Source organism: Thalassophryne amazonica, chromosome 8, assembly GCF_902500255.1.
Source record: "Thalassophryne amazonica chromosome 8, fThaAma1.1, whole genome shotgun sequence".
Taxonomy (NCBI): domain Eukaryota; kingdom Metazoa; phylum Chordata; class Actinopteri; order Batrachoidiformes; family Batrachoididae; genus Thalassophryne; species Thalassophryne amazonica.
This window is the reverse complement of record NC_047110.1, coordinates 88007472-88027805: the sequence shown is the minus strand read 5'-3', so window position 1 is coordinate 88027805 and position 20334 is coordinate 88007472. Positions and strand designations below refer to the sequence as shown.

General features: G+C 45.5%; 1 long non-coding RNA gene across 1 annotated transcript; it reads left to right on the top strand.

Annotated features, from left to right (window-relative positions):
- The first annotated feature begins 4706 nt into the window (after positions 1-4706).
- On the top strand, positions 4707-19548 carry LOC117515142. Its single transcript, XR_004562077.1, has 3 exons — positions 4707-4717; positions 12133-12142; positions 19412-19548. It is a non-coding gene; the product is annotated as an uncharacterized LOC117515142 (long non-coding RNA).
- Positions 19549-20334: the final 786 nt, after the last annotated feature.

The following is a 20334-nucleotide window of genomic DNA, read 5'->3' as shown; positions in this document are numbered from 1 at the left end:
ATCACCACGGCGGAGAGTGGGAAGCGGGCCACTGAAAAAGACTGTTTTCCCACAGCCTTTTAGAAAATTGAACAATTTCAAAAAGTCCTTCTTAAGCAATTCAGATTGGCCTTTGGCCACGTCGTTAGTCCCTATATGTAGCACAATACGCTCAATGGAGATTGCAAATAATTGGAATAAATCCGGAAGTTTGTTAGTTATTGTACTGACAGTGGCACCGGGAAAATGGTGTGTGGATGCATTAAAAAAGCGGACATTCCTCATAATTGAATCACCAACAATAGCAGTTGTCGGGGTGAACAGTGGCCGTGGTGAACGGAGAGGCGGGGACCAACGTGTCTCATGAGATACAGGTGAAGCCACAGGGCCACTCGGGGGTACGGACGCATCAATTGGGTCAGCGTATACAGGACCATAGGAGGTTTTTGCTCTAAAAGCAGCTTCTTTAAGGATTTTGCATCGGGCATGAGAAGTTGAGAAACATTGTTCTTAAACTGTTGGACTATTTTTTCATGCAGTTGTTCACAAAGTGGTGATCCTCGCCCCATCTTTGCTTGTGAACAGCTGAGACTTTTGGGGATGATCCTTTTATACCCAATCATGACACTCACAATTAGTGTCCTCAGTTCCCAAACGCTTATTGAGTGTTGTTTGAAGGAAAGGTGATGTAACACAGTGATAAACATATCACTGTCCCATCTTTTTTGAAACGTGTTGCAGACATCCATTTCAAAATGAGCAAATATTTGCACAAAAACAATAAAGTTTATCAGTTTTAACATTAAATAGCTTGTCTTTGTGGTGTATTCAATTGAATATAGGTTGAAGAAGATTTGCAAATCATTGTATTCTGTTTTTACTTACATTTCACACAATGTCCCAACATTTCACATAATGTCTCAATTTCATTGGAATTGGGGTTGTAAATGGGCACAGGTGCTCTTGCACCAAAAACCTTCAATTTGGGGAAGCAAGTGCTCTTGGCCACCTGTTGCGGGAGGACTGGAAACTGAAACAGACTCAAATGCAATGAGGTAGGAAATGATAAGAACAGTTTACTGTGACAATGTTTAGGATGTAGTTGGTGTGGTGGAGACCAGGAGGTGAAGGCACTGGAGGATGTGCGGCAGGTGTGGGAAGCCTGGTGGGTCAGTGGGGCTGGTGGTGGCTGCGGACTGCACAAAAAGACAAACACAACTAGAGCACCAAGCCTCCGCCAACACTAGTTTCCAATTCAACAAAAAAAAAAAATTCCCTTTGAAAGGTTAAAGTCTTGTTAGATGTGGCTTTTCATAAGCTAAACTAGAAGCACTCAGAGAGTGCAAACCTCTGCCAAGGCCATGGGGTCACTGACGCCATAACATCTGCACGACGTGGAATCATTGAATCTAAAAACGCCTAACAATGATGTTTGCTCAGTAGTAAAAAAAGTTTCATCTGCTGTGACTGGATAGCATGTATCCTTAGCGCTTGGCATCACAGTTTATTGCAACTTGCACCTTTCCCAGAAGCTACTGTCATCTGAGCACTGATATTGATATTGCATGTGCTTATAGACAAAAACAAAGAGACAAAATTCAATTTATTATTCAACTAAACTGCAAATATATGAATTTTTTTTAACATTTATGAAACACTTCTCTAAACAAGGCCATAGGGTCACTGACCCTAAAGAGATTCCCTCCTTGGCACAGTGATCTATTTCTTTTTGTCTCTTTCTCTAAAATTGTATATAATAAATCATTAGATTATTAATATATAACAAAATAAATTTAAGAAATATTACAATTTGAAAACAAAATGCACCCGAAAGTGATGACAGCTGCAACTGCTTAATGTTAACTTTTAACATTGAAAATGCCATAGATGTGCTAAGCTGTTAGCAATCGGGATCCGGCTCACCACTAAAATTTAATCACTTGTTCCTCTTGTCATTTCAACCACTCCCACAAAATTTCAACAAAAATAAATTTAAGAAATATTACAATTTGAAAACAAATGCACCCGAACGTGATGACAGCTGCAACTGCTAAATGCTAAATTTTAACATTGAAAATGCCATAGATGTGCTAACGCGTTAGCATCGGGATCCGGCTCACCACTAAAATTTAATCACTTGTTCCTCTTGTCATTCCAACCACTCCACAAAATTTCATCAAATCCGTTTCAAAACTTTTTGAGTTATCCTGCTGACAAACACAAACGTGACCGAAAACCTAAACCTCCCTGGCGGAGGTAATAGATGTGATCAAAATGTCAGAAGTATGTATGTAGTTCATGCACTTGAAGTTTTTTTTGTGGTATTGTCAGCCCCCCCCCCCCCCCCCCCCCCCAAAAAAAAACTTTTCAGTTTCTGAATTCTTTTTCAGATAATTTTCACAGAACATTGGTTATTTCTGCTATGTACAATTTGTCATTGCTTTATGACTGATAACTGGAAGATAGACAAACAGGAATAAAATGGAACCTCCATCCATTTTGGTGGTGTAGGTAAATCATAACAGAAAAATGAGAGTGACTGAGGCACTTTTGACTGAGATATAATGCAAAATGGGCTTTTCAATATTAAATTCAAATGTCCTTAAAAGCATTGCTCGTGGTGTTTTAGACTACTGCGCGTGCATTCAAACCTTATAATGCACGGCTTCTCTTGTTTAATCCTTACATGAAAAATTGTGGGCTCCAGCTGTTCACAAACAAACAGACAAACAAAAACTAACCTCCTCCAACTTCATTGGTGGAGGTAAAAATCAGCATAACCAGGAAAAATCCAAATGTGGAAGAAACAGACAAGAACTGCAAATCGTAAATTGCACAAGAACTAAACATGAGGCCAGTGTTTGTACTCTGGATATGGACAGATCTGGCGGCATCTGCTGTTCAGTTGAGGCTTAAGCAGGACGCCGCTGACTGATGCAGGTGTGCCGCAACCACAGGTGTGGATGATGATCAGCTCCCCTGGCAGGTAAGCCAGGAAGGAGGGGAGAAAACAACAAAAAAGGAGCCAGACTGATTCTCCAGACCACAACACCACCAACTGCCCTATGATACATGCAAAGCCCTGTGTTAAAAACTACACTGTGGGTGTTAATTTTGAACCCCTGCTTTGCTGTGTGAGTGCAGCTATGCTGAGCATAAAGTAAATACATATGTATTTTGATATACTGTACATTCAGACATTTCTTCTTTTCCACTCTCTCATGGATGGAGTTTAACACCTGCAGAGAGTTGAATTAGCACGACGTATGTGATTAACACCATGGTCTGACACCAGTTTGATGTGGTAAATTTAGCTGAATTAACACCAGAATCCTAACACTTACAACTGACATGCCTGAACGCGGATCAGTTTGCTGTGTATGACTATGAACTGTAAAAGAAGAAAATATTTTGTCGGGGTTTAAACTTTTAATCAATCATATTGATTTTGATTCATCAGATCAGTATTGACACTGATGGGTGCACTCGTGGAGACACCTTCTGTGTTTGACTCGTTTGACCTGACGGTTGGGCAGCAGCAGTGTTTTTACCTCCCTCCATCCTCTTTGTGTCCAACACAGACATGGCAAAGACAGCGACCTTTGACCTGTCAGGAAAGAGGTGAATCTCAGGGCCGAGATGTGCTCTGCAGGAAAACGAGTTCCGCTCAGGTGCATGTTGGAGTTATCCAAGGTCGCTTCCTGAAACCCATCCATGCATCAATACTAACTAATTGAAAGGTCGATATTTGCCATTACATACGAGAGACTCCTCGTTTGTCTCAGTGCACTTACTCTGCAAGAGATGGACACAGGAAATGCAAGAATTGCACAGTGGAACACAATCCAACAGTTACAACTTTTGTGTAGCTTTTATGTTAATATTGACAACTGAGTAGGTTTATTTGATGTGATTGAAGGATGTTGATATTCAGAATTTCCACATTGTCCACCCTAGTACTAAATGATCCACCACCACATTGAGAGGATATTTATCCAATTTATTGGTAGTGAAGGGGAATATTTGAGAAGATTATGGAGTTGCCCAATATTTAGGGAAAAAGATGAATAAATAATAAAAGTCTGCTGTCACAGAGCTTTCTCTTATTGTGCCCCCAATCCATCCATCCATTTTCAGCCCGTAATATAGAGGGGGTTCAGGGGGTTCAACCGAACCTCCCCTATAGAATTCTACTGATTTTTTCTGCTGATTTTTTCTGATCTGGATATCAGGGTGATTCTTAGACTATGGGCACTTATTAATGTCCTTTGATCATATTGTATGAAAACAGAAAAAGGGGAAATTTTCACACTTTTATAGTTATCTTTACAATGAAAATGTGTTAAGAAATTTGTTCTAGTAAGTCTATGATGACTTTTTCACCTTTTTCAGCATCATTATATGCAAATATGCCGTTTTGTGTTTGTCCCACACCCAGACCTTTGATCTTCAATGATAAAAAATGAATGGTAAAAGAAACGTTTTTTTTTTCGAATGTGTTAAATATGTCTGAATAAAATATCAGTAAAATAATCAAAACATAATTGGGGTATTCATGTCATACAACTGTTTGTGATTTTTGAAACAAAATGTAGTTGTCCACACTATTGCCGTAATTTCCACCACAACACTGTAATGTCCCTTTAAACAGTTTGTATGAAAGATTGTTTGGGTAGTTTCTATGGAGATAAACAGTGACATCAGAGCACATGTATATAGCGCCAAATCACAACAAACAGTTGCCCCAAGGCGCTTTATATTGTAAGGCAATGGTGTGGTGGAAATTACATTTACAAGGACAATAGTGCCCGTAGTTAAAGAATCACCCATCAACGTTATGTATTTTCTTTTCATTGATAATAAGCAACAAGCACTAACTGTTACACAGCTATTATCACACACCCTCAAGTTTCAATTTCCTCTGCCAGAGTAATCCCTTAAGTGATGAAAGGGGAAACTGCTAGATAAACTTTTCCCATGGGGGTTGAGAATTTTTGCTCCCTGGTCCCTATCCTCCTCTGATATCAAACAGATTAGTAGGCTTGTAATACCCATGCATACACACAATTACACTTGTCTGGTTTGTAAAAACATGTTTGTATGTATAAGCTGAGAAATAAAGGGAGCTTCTCCTTCCTGTTGCAAATACTGTAAAGGTGCAAATATTCACGTGGGATTGATTATGCGAATTTCGTGTTAAACAAGGTCGCCAAATTAAATACCGCTATTTTAATACATAACATACATATACGTACATATTCATAATGTAAATGCAAATATTAATACCGCTAAATACGAGGTCTGTTAGAAAACTATCCGACCTTTTTATTTTTTGCAAAAACTATATGGATTTGAATCATGTGCGCTTGTATCAGCCAAGCTTGAACCTTCGTGCGCATGCGTGAGTTTTTTCACGCCTGTCGGTTACGTCATTCGCAACCGATAGGCAGGTATAAAGTTTGCATTAATGTTATCTTGGTTCTTCCTGGGTGGTTCTTATGGCAACTGATCCTGTTGGGAAAGTGTAGGTACACGGACCCACAACAGGGGGCACAAATGAACGGACAATGGAGGAAGTCAAATAACAACACTTTACTGTTGTGAATGGGCACAACAAATACAACAGATTATAACAATAGACAAAAGCCAAATCACAAAAGGTGTCGTGTGGGCAGGCTCGAAGATAGGAGACGTCTGTCCAAAACAGAACCGGAACCACACGATTTCCTCTGCCACCAGACCCCGGGAATACTGGAGCCGCCAAGTCCCGAACTCCCAGGTGGCCACTGCCTCCGCGTGTCGGACCTGGTACTGCTGGCAAGGAACAAAAAAAAAACAATTAAATGTGGGCGTAGCAATCCGCACGGCAGGAAAACTACCTCCACCTCTCGTTGGAAAAAGAGTCTGCTATAACTCACAAAATCACAAAAGGTTACTGTCAAGCAGTCAGCTGAGAATATTACCTTCCAGGTAGAACGATATCTCGGCAAAGAGGTGGAGACGTCGTCCTGCTGATGTACCCCTGCTGATCAGATGATTGGTAACAGCTGTTGCAGGTGATGCGTGACAGCTGTCACCCTGGCTGCTCCTGTGAGGCGACTGCGCCCTCTGGTGCCTGGAGCCCGCACTCCAGACAGGGCGCCCTCTGGTGGTGGGCCAGCAGTACCTCCTCTTCTGGCGGCCCACACAACATGATCCAATCCCAAACAAGGACTATTTGTATATAAAAATGTATTTCCTAAAATGATACATTTTGGGTTTCAAATGAAATTTATGTAGCTTTTTACCCCTCAAAATCCTCAAAAAGCTTCTGCTTCGGGGGGCTTTGCCCCCCTGAGCCCCCCACAAGGGCATTGCCCCTCGACCCCGCCAGGGGCCCTGCGACCCACTGGACCCCCAACTCAAGGATTTGAACCCCCCCCTTTCACATTCCTATATACGACCCTGATTTTCTTCCGCTTTATCCGGAGTCGGGTCGCGGGGGCAGCAGCTCAAGCAAAGCCGCCCAGACCTCCCGATCCACACACACCTCCCCCAGCTCCTCCGGGGGAACCCCAAGGCATTCCCAAGCCAGCCGAGAGATGTAGTCCCTTCAGCATGTCCTGGGTCTTCCCCGGGGCCTCCTCCCAATGGGACGTGCCCGGAACACCTCTCCAGCGAGGCGTCAGGGGGCATCCGGAAAAGATGCCCGAGCCACCTCAACTGACTCCTTTCGACGTGGAGGAGCAGCGGCTCGACTCCGAGCTCCTCCCGAGTGACAGAGCTCCTCACCCTATCTCTAAAGGAGTGCCCAGCCACCCTGCGGAGGAAACTCATCTCGGCCGCTTGTACTCGCGATCTCGTTCTTTCAGTCATGAGCCAAATCTCATGACCATAGGTGAGGATCGGAATGTAGATTGATCGGTAAATCGAGAGCTTTGCCCCCCTACTCAGCTCTCTCTTCACCATGACGGTCTGATAAAGCGACCGCATCACTGCAGATGCTGCACCGATCCGTCTATCGATCTCACGCTCCATCCGTCCCTCACTCATGAACAAGACCCCGAGATACTTAAACTCCTCCACTTGAGGCAAGGACACTCCACCGACCTGAAGAGGGCAAAGCACCTTTTTCTGGTTGAGAACCATGGCCTCGGAATTGGAGGTGCTGATTTTCATCCCGGACGCTTCACACTCGGCTGCAAACCGCCCCAATGCACGCTGAAGGTCCTGATTTGACGAAGCCAACAGAACCACATCGTCCACAAACAGCAGAGACGAGATTCTGTGGTTCCCAAACCAGACCCCCTCTACACCCTGGCTGCGCCTAGAAATTCTGTCCATAAAAATAATGAACAGAACCGGTGACAAAGGGCAGCCCTGGCGGAGGCCAACGTGCACTGGAAACAGGTTTGACTTACTACTGGCAATGCGAACCAACCTCCTGCTGCGGTCGTACAGGGACCGGATAGCCCTTAGCAAAGGACCCCGGACCCCGTACTCCCGGAGCACCCCCCACAGGGTGCCCCGAGGGACACGGTCGAACGCCTTCTCCAGATCCACAAAACACATGTGGACTGGTTGGGCAAACTCCCATGAACCCTCAAGCACCCGATGGAGCGTGTAGAGCTGGTCCAGTGTGCCGCGACCAGGACAAAAACCACACTGCTCCTCCTGAATACGAGGTTCGACCATCGGTCGAATTCTCCTCTCCAGTACTCTGGAATAGACCTTACCGGGGAGGCTGAGGAGTGTGATCCCCCTATAGTTGGAACACACCCTCCGGTCCCTCTTCTTAAACAGAGGGACCACCACCCCGGTCTGCCAATCCAGAGGCACTGTCCCCAATCACCACGCGATGTTGCAGAGGCGTGTCAGCCAAGACAGTCCCACAACATCCAGAGACTTAAGGTACTCAGGACGGATTTTATCCATCCCAGGAGCCTTGCCACCGAGGAGCTTTCTAACCACCTCAGTGACTTCGGCCTGGGTAATGGATGAGTCCGCCTCTGAGTCCCCAGTCTCTGCTTCCTCTTCGGAAGACGTGACGATGGGATTGAGGAGATCCTCGAAGTACTCCTTCCACCGCCCGACAACATCCCCAGTCAGGGTCAACAGCTCCCCAGCCGCACCGTAAACAGTGCTGGTGGAGCGCTGCTTCCACCTCCTGAGGCGTCGGATGGTTTGCCAGAATCTCTTCGAGGATGACCAATAGTCCTCCTCCATGGCCTCCCCAAACTCCTCCCAGACCCGAGTTTTTGCCTCTGTGACCGCACGGGCTGCGGCACGCTTGGCCTGCCGGTACCTGTCAGCTGCCTCCGGGGTCCCACCTACCAACAAAGATAAGTAGGACTCCTTTTCAGCTTGACGGCATCCCTTACTTCTGGTGTCCACCACCGGGTTCGGGGATTGCCACCGCGACAGGCACCAGAGACCTTGTGACCACAGCTACAAGCGGCCGCATCGACAATGGAGGTGGAGAACATGGTCCACTCGGACTCCATGTCTCCAACCTCCCCCGGGATCTGGGAGAAGCTCTCCCGGAGGTGGGAGTTGAAGATCTTGCTGACAGAGGGTTCCGCCAGTTGTTCCCAGCAGACCCTCATGATATGTTTGGGCCTGCCAGGTCTGACCGGCTTCCTCCCCTCCCAGCGGATCCAACTCACCACCAGGTGGTGATTGGTCGACAGCTCTGCCCCTCTCTTCACTCGAGTGTCCGAGACACGTGGCCGAAGGTCAGATAATATGACTACAAAGTCAATCATCGACCTCCAGCTCAGGGTGTCCTGGTGGCACGTGCACTTATGGACACCCTTGTGCTCGAACATGTTATTCGTGATGGACAAACTGTGACTAGCACAGAAGTCCAACAACTGAACACCACTCTGGTTCAGATCGGGGATGCTGTGCTTCCCGATCACCCCCCTCCATGTCTCACTGTCGCCGCCCACGTGGGTGTTGAAATCCCCCAGGAGAACAATGGAGTCCCCAGTCGGAGCACTATCTAGTACCCCTCCCAGGGACTCCAGAAAGGTTGGGTACGCTGCACTGCTGCTCGGCCCGTAGGCTGAGACAACGGTGAGAGACCTGTCCCCGACCCGAAGGCGTAGGAACGCGACCCTCTCGTTCACTGGAGTGAACTCCAACACATGGCGACTGAGCTGGGGAGCAATAAGCAATGCGACCCCAGCTCTCCACCTCTCCCTGTAGGCAACGCCAGAAAAATGAAGCATCCAGCCCCTCTCCAGGAGTTGGGTACCAGAGCCCAAGCTGTGCATGGAGGTGAGCCCGACTATCTCTAGTCAGTATCTCTCAACCTCCCGCACAAGCTCAGGCTCCTTCCCCCCCAGCGAGGTGACATTCCAGGTCCCAACAGCCAGGGGCTGTGAGCATGGACCGGGCCGCCGGGCCACCCGCCCTCGACCGCCACCCAATCCTCTCTGCACCCGACCCCCATGGGCCCCTCTGCAGGTGGTGAACCCACAGGAGGGCGGGCCCACGTCGCTCTTTCAGGCTGAGCCCGGCCAGGCCCCATGGACTAAGGTCCGACCACCAGGCGCTCGCGCGCAAGCCCCAACCCCAGGCCTGGCTCCAGGGTGGGGCCCCGGCTCCACCATCCCGGGCGACGTCTCTGTCCTTGATTTTTTACTGGTCATGGAGGTTCTGAACTGCCCTTAGTCTGACCCGTCACATAGGACCTGTTTGCCTTGGGAGACCCTACAGGGAGCACAAAGCCCCCGACAACATAGCTCCTAGGATCATCCGGGTACGCAAACTCCCCCACCACGATAAGGTGGCAGCTAGAGGGGGAAGTGCCCTTGTTCTGTTGAATGATCTCCCTGCATCAATAAAACAGTCAGATTCTGTGGAGACTTTCAAGTCCAGACTTAAGAAGCACTTATTCTCCCTTTTGTATGGTTAGCATACTGGCATAGTATGTTACGATGCTTTCTACCCTTTTAAATTAATTTATTAGTAAAGGGAGCGGGCAGCGGCCTCAACTTTAGCTAAAGTCTGGGTCTGATAGTGAAGCTTAGGGCTAGTGGCCGGCGATCGCCTTAGTATTTCTTCTGCTTTTCCGTTGCTTTATGCTGACAAATTATACATTAAGTATAGTATTTTTCTGGCCGACTGATTCTGTTTTCCTTTTCTCTCTATCAGAGATGCGGCTGGATCCATGTGCTGGATTGGAGGATTTCTGTGGCGGATGCCGGGCGAACTCCGCTGTAGGAACAGACCCAGCGAGTGACTCTATGACTCCCCCCCCAACCCCCTCCCTTCCTGACGGGGAACTGGACACATGCATATGCTCTCATCAATTGTTGTTGTGTTGTTTTCTGTATTGTAAACTTTTGTGTTAGAATGGCCCAAGCAGAAGGTTACCCCTTTGAGTCTGGTCTGCTTGAGGTTTCTTCCTCAAATCATCACAGGGAGTTTTTCCTTACCACTGTCACCTGTGTGCTTGCTCTAGGGGTTGGTGAGGTTAGACTTTACTTGTGTGAAGCGCCTTGAGGCAACTTTGTTGTGATTTGGGGCTATATAAATGAAAATAAATCAAACTGAATTGAAAATGAATCATCAACAAAAACAATTATTGAAAGGCATCAGAGGGCTGATCCATACCCTGCGTGCTCTACACACACACACACACACACACACACACACACACACACACACACACACACACACACACACACACACACACACACACACACACACACACACACACACACACACACACACACACACACACACACACTCTCTCTCTCTCCCTCTCACGAGAGTACCTTGTCTCCCACTGCATATGCATACAGTATCATCAGTTACATGTGCAGTATATGCACGTGCATGTGTGCAGTGCACACCCGCAGTAGAGTTGTACACGGTATGAAGTTTTGGCTGCATCCTGAATCTTGTGATTTATTCATTCCTGGCAGCAGTAACTCAAAAAGCCATTAGGAGGCATTAAAACAGAGACACCTCACATTACTCCTGCATGAATAATAAATGTTTAATAGATGCACCCACAGAGGGCACGTTCACATAAATAACACAGCAGCTAGTTGTGACATGTTTATAATGACTTTTTAGTGACATCACAGTCCTGATACTCAGAGGCCAACGAGAGAGTGTTTCACCATCATACTCTACCAATATATTAGACATGTTTATATCCTTAAATAATGGGGAAAAAACTGCTATATATGTGATATTTATAAAGATTATATAAATATATGTAATGTGTGGCGCTGTTTTTTTTTTAAATACTTACGTTATCACCTTGCACGCTGTTGAAGCAGCGATAGTCGGGGTGTCTGTGGACATGATAACTCAAAAACAGCTGGATGGGTTTCCTTCAAATATATATCTAGAGGTATTTTCTCCATGTAATATTGAGTTGCATCAGGAAGGGCATCCGGTGTAAAAGCTGTGCCAAATCAACATGCAGACGCACCTTGGATCTGCTGTGGTGACCCTGAGTGCAAACAAGGGAGTAGCTGAAGGGTCTTACTTATGTACCTAGAGATGATTAGATTTTGGAGTTGTTTGGACAAAGGTCAAGGAAAACATGATCTGAACCCCCCCCCCCCTTTTTTTTTTTTTGTATATCTGTGACAGACTGGCGTCCTGTCCAGGGTGTACCCCGGCTCGCGCCCTATGACTGCTGGGATAGCGCCCTCCCCCCACCATGACCTGTTCTTGGATACGCGGATGAAGATGACTGTGTGGAATGAAGGCTTGTCACACAGAAGTCATATGATGAAGTCACACATAGTTAAAAACACTACTGCAGACATACGCATATTTATACACTCAACAAAAATATAAACGCAACACTTTTGGGTTTTGCTCCCATTTTGTATGAGATGAACTCAAAGATCTAAAACTTTTTCCACATACACAATATCACCATTTCCCTCAAATAATTGTTCACAAACCAGTCTAAATCTGTGATAGTGAGCACTTCTCCTTTGCTGAGATAATCCATCCCACCTCACAGGTGTGCCATATCAAGATGCTGATTAGACACCATGATTAGTGCACAGGTGTGCCTTAGACTGTCCACAATAAAAGGCCACTCTGAAAGGTGCAGTTTTATTGGGGGGGATACCAGTCAGTATCTGGTGTGACCACCATTTGCCTCATGCAGTACAACACATCTCCTTCGCATAGAGTTGATCAGGTTGTCAATTGTGGCCTGTGGAATGTTGGTCCACTCCTCTTCAATGGCTGTGCGAAGTTGCTGGATATTGGCAGGAACTGGTACACGCTGTCGTATACGCCGGTCCAGAGCATCCCAAACATGCTCAATGGGTGACGTGTCCGGTGAGTATGCCGGCCATGCAAGAACTGGGACATTTTCAGCTTCCAAGAATTGTGTACAGATCCTTGCAACATGGGGCCGTGCATTATCCTGCTGCAACATGAGGTGATGTTCTTGGATGTATGGCACAACAATGGGCCTCAGGATCTCGTCACGGTATCTCTGTGCATTCAAAATGCCATCAATAAAATGCACCTGTGTTCTTCGTTCATAACAGACGCCTGCCCATACCATAACTCCACCGCCACCATGGGCCACTCGATCCACAACATTGACATCAGAAAACCGCTCACCCACACGACGCCACACACGCTGTCTGCCATCTGCCCTGAACAGTGTGAACCGGGATTCATCCGTGAAGAGAACACCTCTCCAACGTGCGAAACACCAGCGAATGTGAGCATTTGCCCACTCAAGTCGGTTACGACGACGAACTGGAGTCAGGTCGAGACCCCAATGAGGACAACGAGCATGCAGATGAGCTTCCCTGAGATGGTTTCTGATAGTTTGTGCAGAAATTCTTTGGTTACGCAAACCGATTGTTTCAGCAGCTGTCCGAGTGGCTGGTCTCAGACGATCTTGGAGGTGAACATGCTGGATGTGGAGGTCCTGGGCTGGTGTGGTTACACGTGGTCTGCGGTTATGAGGCTGGTTGGATGTACTGCCAAATTCTCTGAAACGCCTTTGGAGACGGCTTATGGTAGAGAAATGAACATTCAATACACGAGCAACAGCTCTGGTTGACATTCCTGCTGTCAGCATGCCAATTGCACGCTCCCTCAAATCTTGCGACATCTGTGGCATTGTGCTGTGTGATAAAACTGCACCTTTCAGAGTGGCCTTTTATTGTGGGCAGTCTAAGGCACACCTGTGCACTAATCATGGTGTCTAATCAGCATCTTGATATGGCACACCTGTGAGGTGGGATGGATTATCTCAGCAAAGGAGAAGTGCTCACTATCACAGATTTAGACTGGTTTATGAACAATATTTGAGGGAAATGGTGATATTGTGTATGTGGAAAAAGTTTTAGATCTTTGAGTTCATCTCATACAAAATGGGAGCAAAACCAAAAGTGTTGCGTTTATATTTTTGTTGCGTGTATATTGCAATGAGTGTGCAGGGTATGAAACAGATCTTTGAAGGCTTTCATCTATTTCTGAATTTTATAATAATAATAATAATAATAATAAAAATCCTGTTACATTTAATCAGCATGAACTGTTTTTGTCTTGTCATGTACCAGTACCACGTACTTATCCAAGTTGTTTGTTATTAGTTTGAAACATCATCATTTAGTTTCTTCAATGAGATAAAAAATAAAATTATATATAAAAAAAAATTAAATTAAATGTGTGTGTGTGTGTTCTAAGCATTATTACTGGTATCTGTGTGACCTCATTACTGACAGATTCATTTTCAGTTTCTCCAAAATGATGCCATAACTGAAGTTGCTGATAATGACGTGTATGACTGAGCTGCAGACTGTCGGCACCAGCGAGTCTGTGTGTGTGTGTGTGTGTGTGTGCACGTGTGTTGTGTTTGTGTCATTGCTGGCTCCACACTGGCGGCTGATGTCTTGCTCTGTGAGTCAGTCTGAGCCACATTACTCATGTCTGCAGACCTACCTGGCTCCAGCACTCGGCATATACAGTTTTTATTTATTTATATTATAAACCTGGAGCTAAATGGACAGACACAGCAGAGGGAGCAAGTGCAATAAAAGATGCTGAGGTGAACAAACTGTAAGTCGTTTCTGTAGTTTTCACAGAATTATTACTGTAAAATGAAGACGTCCTTACTGTAGAATCCGTGTGCATCTTGTTGCTGCACATTTGCAAACCATCATGGCGAAAATTCACTGCTGGCTGAAATCCACACTAAATAAAATTTTTACTGTTTCAGAATACAGTAAAAAAAAAAAAAAAAAACATCTGTGGAAACATGCGATATTTCCAGCAGTTATTTTTTAACTTCTTCACATCATTTCAGTATTGTTCATATGACTACAACACTGTGATAAATGTGACTTTCAGCACATCCTGGGAAGCAGATGTAAATGAATAAAATACTTGCATATACCTTCATGATTAACAACTCCTTTCCTTTGTTTTTTTTGTTTTTTTTTTCTTTCTTTTTATTTATTACACTGTTTGTCTCTAGAATTACAGTCAAATTAACCAGGAGTCATTCTGAAACTCTCCCGGCTGAAATGACCCTTAACTAGAATCAGCAGGTTTAGAAAATTGATGGATTATTGGAGCAGTGTCTCAGTTTTACAGAATGTTATTAATTTAGTTTTAAAATAAATACAGTTGTGCATTTTGCATTACTTAATATATACTGTGATTAAAAAAAAATACTGTATGCTGGTACTGCGATGACAGTTAAAGTACAGGAGTGTAAAGTGAGTGGGATGACGTTTACCGGAAGCGTACTGTAGAATATACTCATGGCTGCCAGCTAGTTACTGTGTGCTTCACAGTATTGTCATTCCAGTGTCGGTGAGTCTAAGAGCAGAGGTGAAACAGAGCCGATGAATAAAAGCAGGAGAACTGGCTGGACAAAGTTATCTGAGAAACATTTGTGTTTTCCAGAGAAGCGCTGCAGCAGTCATGGGATGGTCATTCTGCTCTATTCTAGTGCTGAACATTCTGTGATAAGGATGTTCCTCCTCTTTGTTTCAAGGAAATCAGACATGAAGTCATTTTCAGGCAGAAGTGAATGCACACAAATAGCTCACATGTGGCTCTGAGGTCATGGGCACAGAGATGATAACAGTAGCTTCAGACGCTGTGTGTCAGCAGCAAACTGCTTCTGTCGCACACCGCTTCAACTTCAACTGAACTCTGCAGCCCTCAAGGTGTCAAATCTGTGGGCTGGAGGACACCAAACAGAACATGTAACATGGCAATTTTACGATATATCAAAAGGCTTTCTTATTTTCATAGTATAATGTAAAAAAAAAATTTCATTTTTACTTCTGCCAGCTGACCGAAATCAGAAGAGGTTATCAGCTTGTCTGTGAACACCATAACTCAAAAAGTACAGGACAGATTCTGACAAAACTTTTCACAGAGAAGGTCTTTAGTTCATGGAAAAGATCGTTAAATTTTGAGGCAGATTCCGTTTGAATTCTTTTTCTTTGACATGAGTAGAGTAGGTAAGTCAGTGAGATAAGGAGTTGGGCTTCTAAAATAAAGACCTGGGTTTGGTTTGTTGTGGTCTGGAGAATCGGTGGGGCTCCTTTTGTTCCCCTGCTGCCAGTGGAGCTGATCATCATCTACACCTGTGGTTGCGGCACACCTGCATCAATCACCGGCGTCCTACTTAAGCCTCAGCTGAACAGCAGGACACCACCAGATCTTTCGATCTCCATTGTGGTAACACTGGTCCCATGTTTAGCTTTGTGCAGTTTATCGATTCTTGTCTGTGTTTCTTCTCCGTTTGAATTTTCCTTTGGTCATTCTAATTATTGTGTTTGTCTTTTTGTGCAATCTGCAGCCACCACCAGCTCCACTGGCTCGCCTGACTTCCAGCACCTGCAGCCCATCCTCAAATTGCCTTCACCTGCCGGTCTCCACCACACCAACTACATCCTAAGCACCATCACACTAAAACTGTTCATCATTTCCTGCCTCATTGCACTTCAGTCCATTTCACTTGTGGGTCATCTGGCAACCCATCATCTTGCCTTTTTTTTATTTTTAATTAATTTGTAGTAAGTTGTAAAGATTTGCTTTGAGTTTGAGTTTAAGGAAGATAATTTTATATTTTTATAATATATATAATATACTGGAGTAATATATATATATATAATATACTCTAGTCGGTATCTCTCAACCTCCCGCACAAGCTCAGGCTCCTTCCCTCTCCTATATTATTATATAGAGTATATTATATATTTTTTTATATTAAGAAGCCTGATTTATTCTTTGTATTCAAAATGGCATAAAGAAATTAAAATACTTTTAGAGGGCACTGCTGTAATACCTCACTCACAGATTTCATACATTGACTTTAGTTACATTTATTTTCACAATAGAGTCCACAAAAAATGAATTAGGTCAGTTAAAAATAAAATTAATGAGTTCATCTAACTGGTTGCCATCCAGGACCCAAAACAGTTCCGTGGTATTGTGAACTTAAATTAATTGACTTTGTATCACTCATTCACTTTTTTTCAGTGTATGAGATGGAAAGTTGCACCATGATTTAACATGGTATGTTAATATGAAAGAGAGGAAAAATGAAAAACTCTTAGGGTACAATGTACACCTGGCTTTGAAGATGGTGGCCAAGTGGTTACTGTGCTTGGTTTCAGTGTGGAAGGTTCCAGGTTCAAACACCACCCCTGTCACATTTCTCCATGTGATGTGGAGTTGCATCAAGAAGAGCATCAGGGTAAAACTTGGGCCAAATCAACACGCAGATCTTCCTTGGATCTGCTGTGGTGACCCCGAGTGCAAACAAGGGAGCAGCCAAAGGGTCTTACTTACTGTATTCAAATATAGCTCCAACTGGTCCCTGTGCAGGGAGTAGGGCAACATAATGGAATCTCCAGTGATGTTATGGAGAAACCCCAACAACACAAACAAATATGATGATTGGTGATGAATACTGTGTGACTAGAAGAGTGAAAATGGGACTCTATGCAAAAGCGGAACCAACACAAAATTAGGCAGGTGGTCACAATGTTATGGCTGAATTTGGTACTTGACACCACAATGCTGATCATGAACACAGAGCTGAAGAGATATTTTCTCTCTGAGATACAGTCACATTTAAAGGTGCACTGCCTCTGTTTTTTTTTTTTTTTTTTTTTTTTTTTAAAGCTTCAGTCACAAAAACAATTTTCTTTGGCAGAACTATAATTTTATTCCTTAGCATTTAAATAAGGCATTCATTGGCAATATGATCAAAATTCCTGCTGTTTGGAAACTATTTTGATTTTTGACCCATGTGGGTCAAAATTCAAGCAATCAGACAGCATGGACCTACATTTGGTAGTGACATCATAGATCACATGGGGGCTTAGGAAGGACACGGTGGGTTGTATTTAATCAGAGTAAAGAAAGGCAGAGTGACATCAGCTGGCTGCTTGCATGAACAAAATAAATGAAGATGGTGGGAAATGTTCAAACTGCTTATTTCTGTATAAATTTAATATGTTTCTCATATATTTTGTACATGTTTGGGAGAAATAAACACTTTGAAATCTAAAAACACTGTTTTCGAAACCAGATAACACATCTGAAGTGAATTATGTCTTACATACGTTAGTGTGCATGGCCCGGGAGCACGCATCAAGCAAAGCAGATGGCAGTGTTGGGGAAAGTGAGGAACACGGACCCACAACAGGGGGCGCAAATGAACGGACAATGAAGAAAGTCAAATAACAAGGCTTTACTGTTGTGAACACGCACAACAAACACAACAGATCACAATTGTGGAAATAAACCAATTCCAATGGTGTCGTGTGGGCAGGCTCGACGATAGGAGACGTCTGTCCGAGTCGAACCGGAACCACCCGATTTCCTCTGCCACCGAACCCCGGGAATACTGGAGCCGCCAAGTCCCGAACTCCCAGGTGGCCACTGCCTCCGCTCGTCGGATCCGGTACTGCTGGCGAGGAACAGAAACAGTCAGATGTGGGTGCGGCTGCACCCAGCAACACGTAGGGTGGAAACACCACCTCCACCTCTAATCAAAAAACAACACTGCAGTGTAGGAATATGGGTACTTATCCGATATATGTCCAATACAGTCTTCAGCTGTCTTAGGCACAAGCAATAAAGTGTTATTCCTCTGAAATGAAGCGACTGGCTGAGTACGTTACCTCCTTAGTAGAGCGATATCTCGGCAATGAGGTGGAGATGCCGTCCAGCTGATATACCCCTCCGCTGATGGATGTCAGCTGTCTCAGTTGATAGGTGACGGCTGTCACCTTGGCTGCTCCTGTGAGGCGGCAGCGCCCTCTGGTGCCTGGAGCCCGCACTCCAGGCAGGGCGCCCTCTGGTGGTGGTGGGCCAGCAGTACCTCCTCTTCAGCGGCCCACACAACAGGACCCCCCCCCCCTCAACGGGCGCCTCCTGGTGCCCGACCGGGCTTGTCCGGGTGGCGGCAGTAGAAGTCGGCCAGAAGGGCCGGGTCCAGGATGAAGCTCTTCTTCACCCAGGAGCGTTCTTCGGGACTGTACCCCTCCCAGTCCACCAGGTATTGAAAGCCCCGGCCCATCCGTCGGACATCCAGAAGCCGGCGCACAGTCCAAGCCGGCTCGCCATCGATGATCCGGGCAGGAGGTGGCGCCGGACCGGGAGTACAGAGGGGCGAGGTGTGATGCGGTTTGAGTTTTGACACATGGAACACAGGATGGATCCACAGTGAGGCCGGAAGCTGAAGCCTCACTGCGGCGGGGTTGACGATTTTGAGGATCTTGTATGGTCCTATGTATCGATCTTTCAATTTCGGGGAGGCCACTTGCAGTGGAATGTCCTTGGTGGACAACCACACTTCCTGCCCGGGGCGATACGTAGGGGCCGGGGTCCGCCGCCGGTCTGCATGGGTCTTAGCCCTCGTCCGGGCCCTCAACAAAGCAGAACGGGCGGCACGCCACACCCGACGGCACTTCCGCAGGTGGGCCTGTACCGAGGGCACACCGACCTCTCCCTCAACCACCGGAAACAATGGGGGCTGATACCCCAAACACACCTCAAAAGGGGAGAGGCCGGTGGCTGACGACACTTGACTGTTGTGGGCGTACTCGATCCAGGCCAGATGAGTACTCCAGGCCGCCGGGTGCGCGGCTGTCACACAACGTAGTGTCTGTTCCATCTCTTGATTGGCCCGTTCTGCTTGCCCGTTGGTTTGGGGGTGATACCCGGACGAGAGACTGACCGTGGCCCCCAGTTCCCGGCAAAAGCTCCTCCAGACGTGCGAGGAGAACTGGGGACCGCGATCGGAGACGATGTCTGATGGTATCCCATGCAGCCGGACGACGTGGTGGACCAGGAGGTCCGCTGTCTCCTGGGCAGTCGGGAGCTTCGGGAGGCCGCACTCCAGGCGGGGCGCCCTCTGGTGGTGGTGGGCCAGCAGTACCTCCTCTTCAGCGGCCCACACAACAGGCAGGTCATCTCAAAACCACACGCATGCGTGCACTTGCTTCCTCCTGCAGCTCGTCTGCACGATGGCGTAAGAAGGAAAAGACAGTACTAACCATAGAATTTCCTCCAAATAAATATATTCCCTTCATTAAAATGAGTTGTAATTTTGCAACACATTACAAAAACTAGAAGCACTCGGAGAGCGCAAACCTCCGCCAAGGCCATAGGGTCACTGATGTCACATGGAATACCCTTTGGCAAATAGACTTATTCCACATCATTTCACACATCTACCGTCATGTTTCAGATTCAGTAGTTAACCCTCTGGGGTCCAAGGGCATTTTTTGGACAGTTCACTCGCCTGACATAAATGTTTTATTATTGCTGTTAACAGCTCTCCCTGCATCCCACAATCAAGTTTTATGTCTCTTTTTTTCCGGACAACCTGTACTTTCAAAATATATATGCTATAGTTGTGTTTTATAAGTGTAATAAAGGTTTACAATCAGAAATAAGAAAGGAAAAAGTAAAGCAGAAAATAATTTTCCACACACATTTATTCAAAACACACAGCAAACTATAATAAACAACTGTTTTGACACTTTATAAAGGTAATTTGGGCTCTTGTGTGGAAGACTGTACAACAAAAAGGTTCAAACAATAAACACAAATGCACATTTTGAACAATATATACAAAATGGTCTATGCATTGTGTTTGTCTTCATCTCAAAGCAATTTCTGTCTGCTATTACACAAAGGTCACATCATAAACTTCTACTATGAAGTTGACTGTGTGTTTGTTCTCTCCTGCTCTGAAAGCAACATTCACACTTAGAGGCTCATTCAGTTTGAGGAGCGGCCCCTCCCCCCTTGCTCCATTGATATGGTAAACAGTGCTTTACGCCGGAGCAAGAGAGCTTGCCACAGACTTATCCAGTAACATTCACA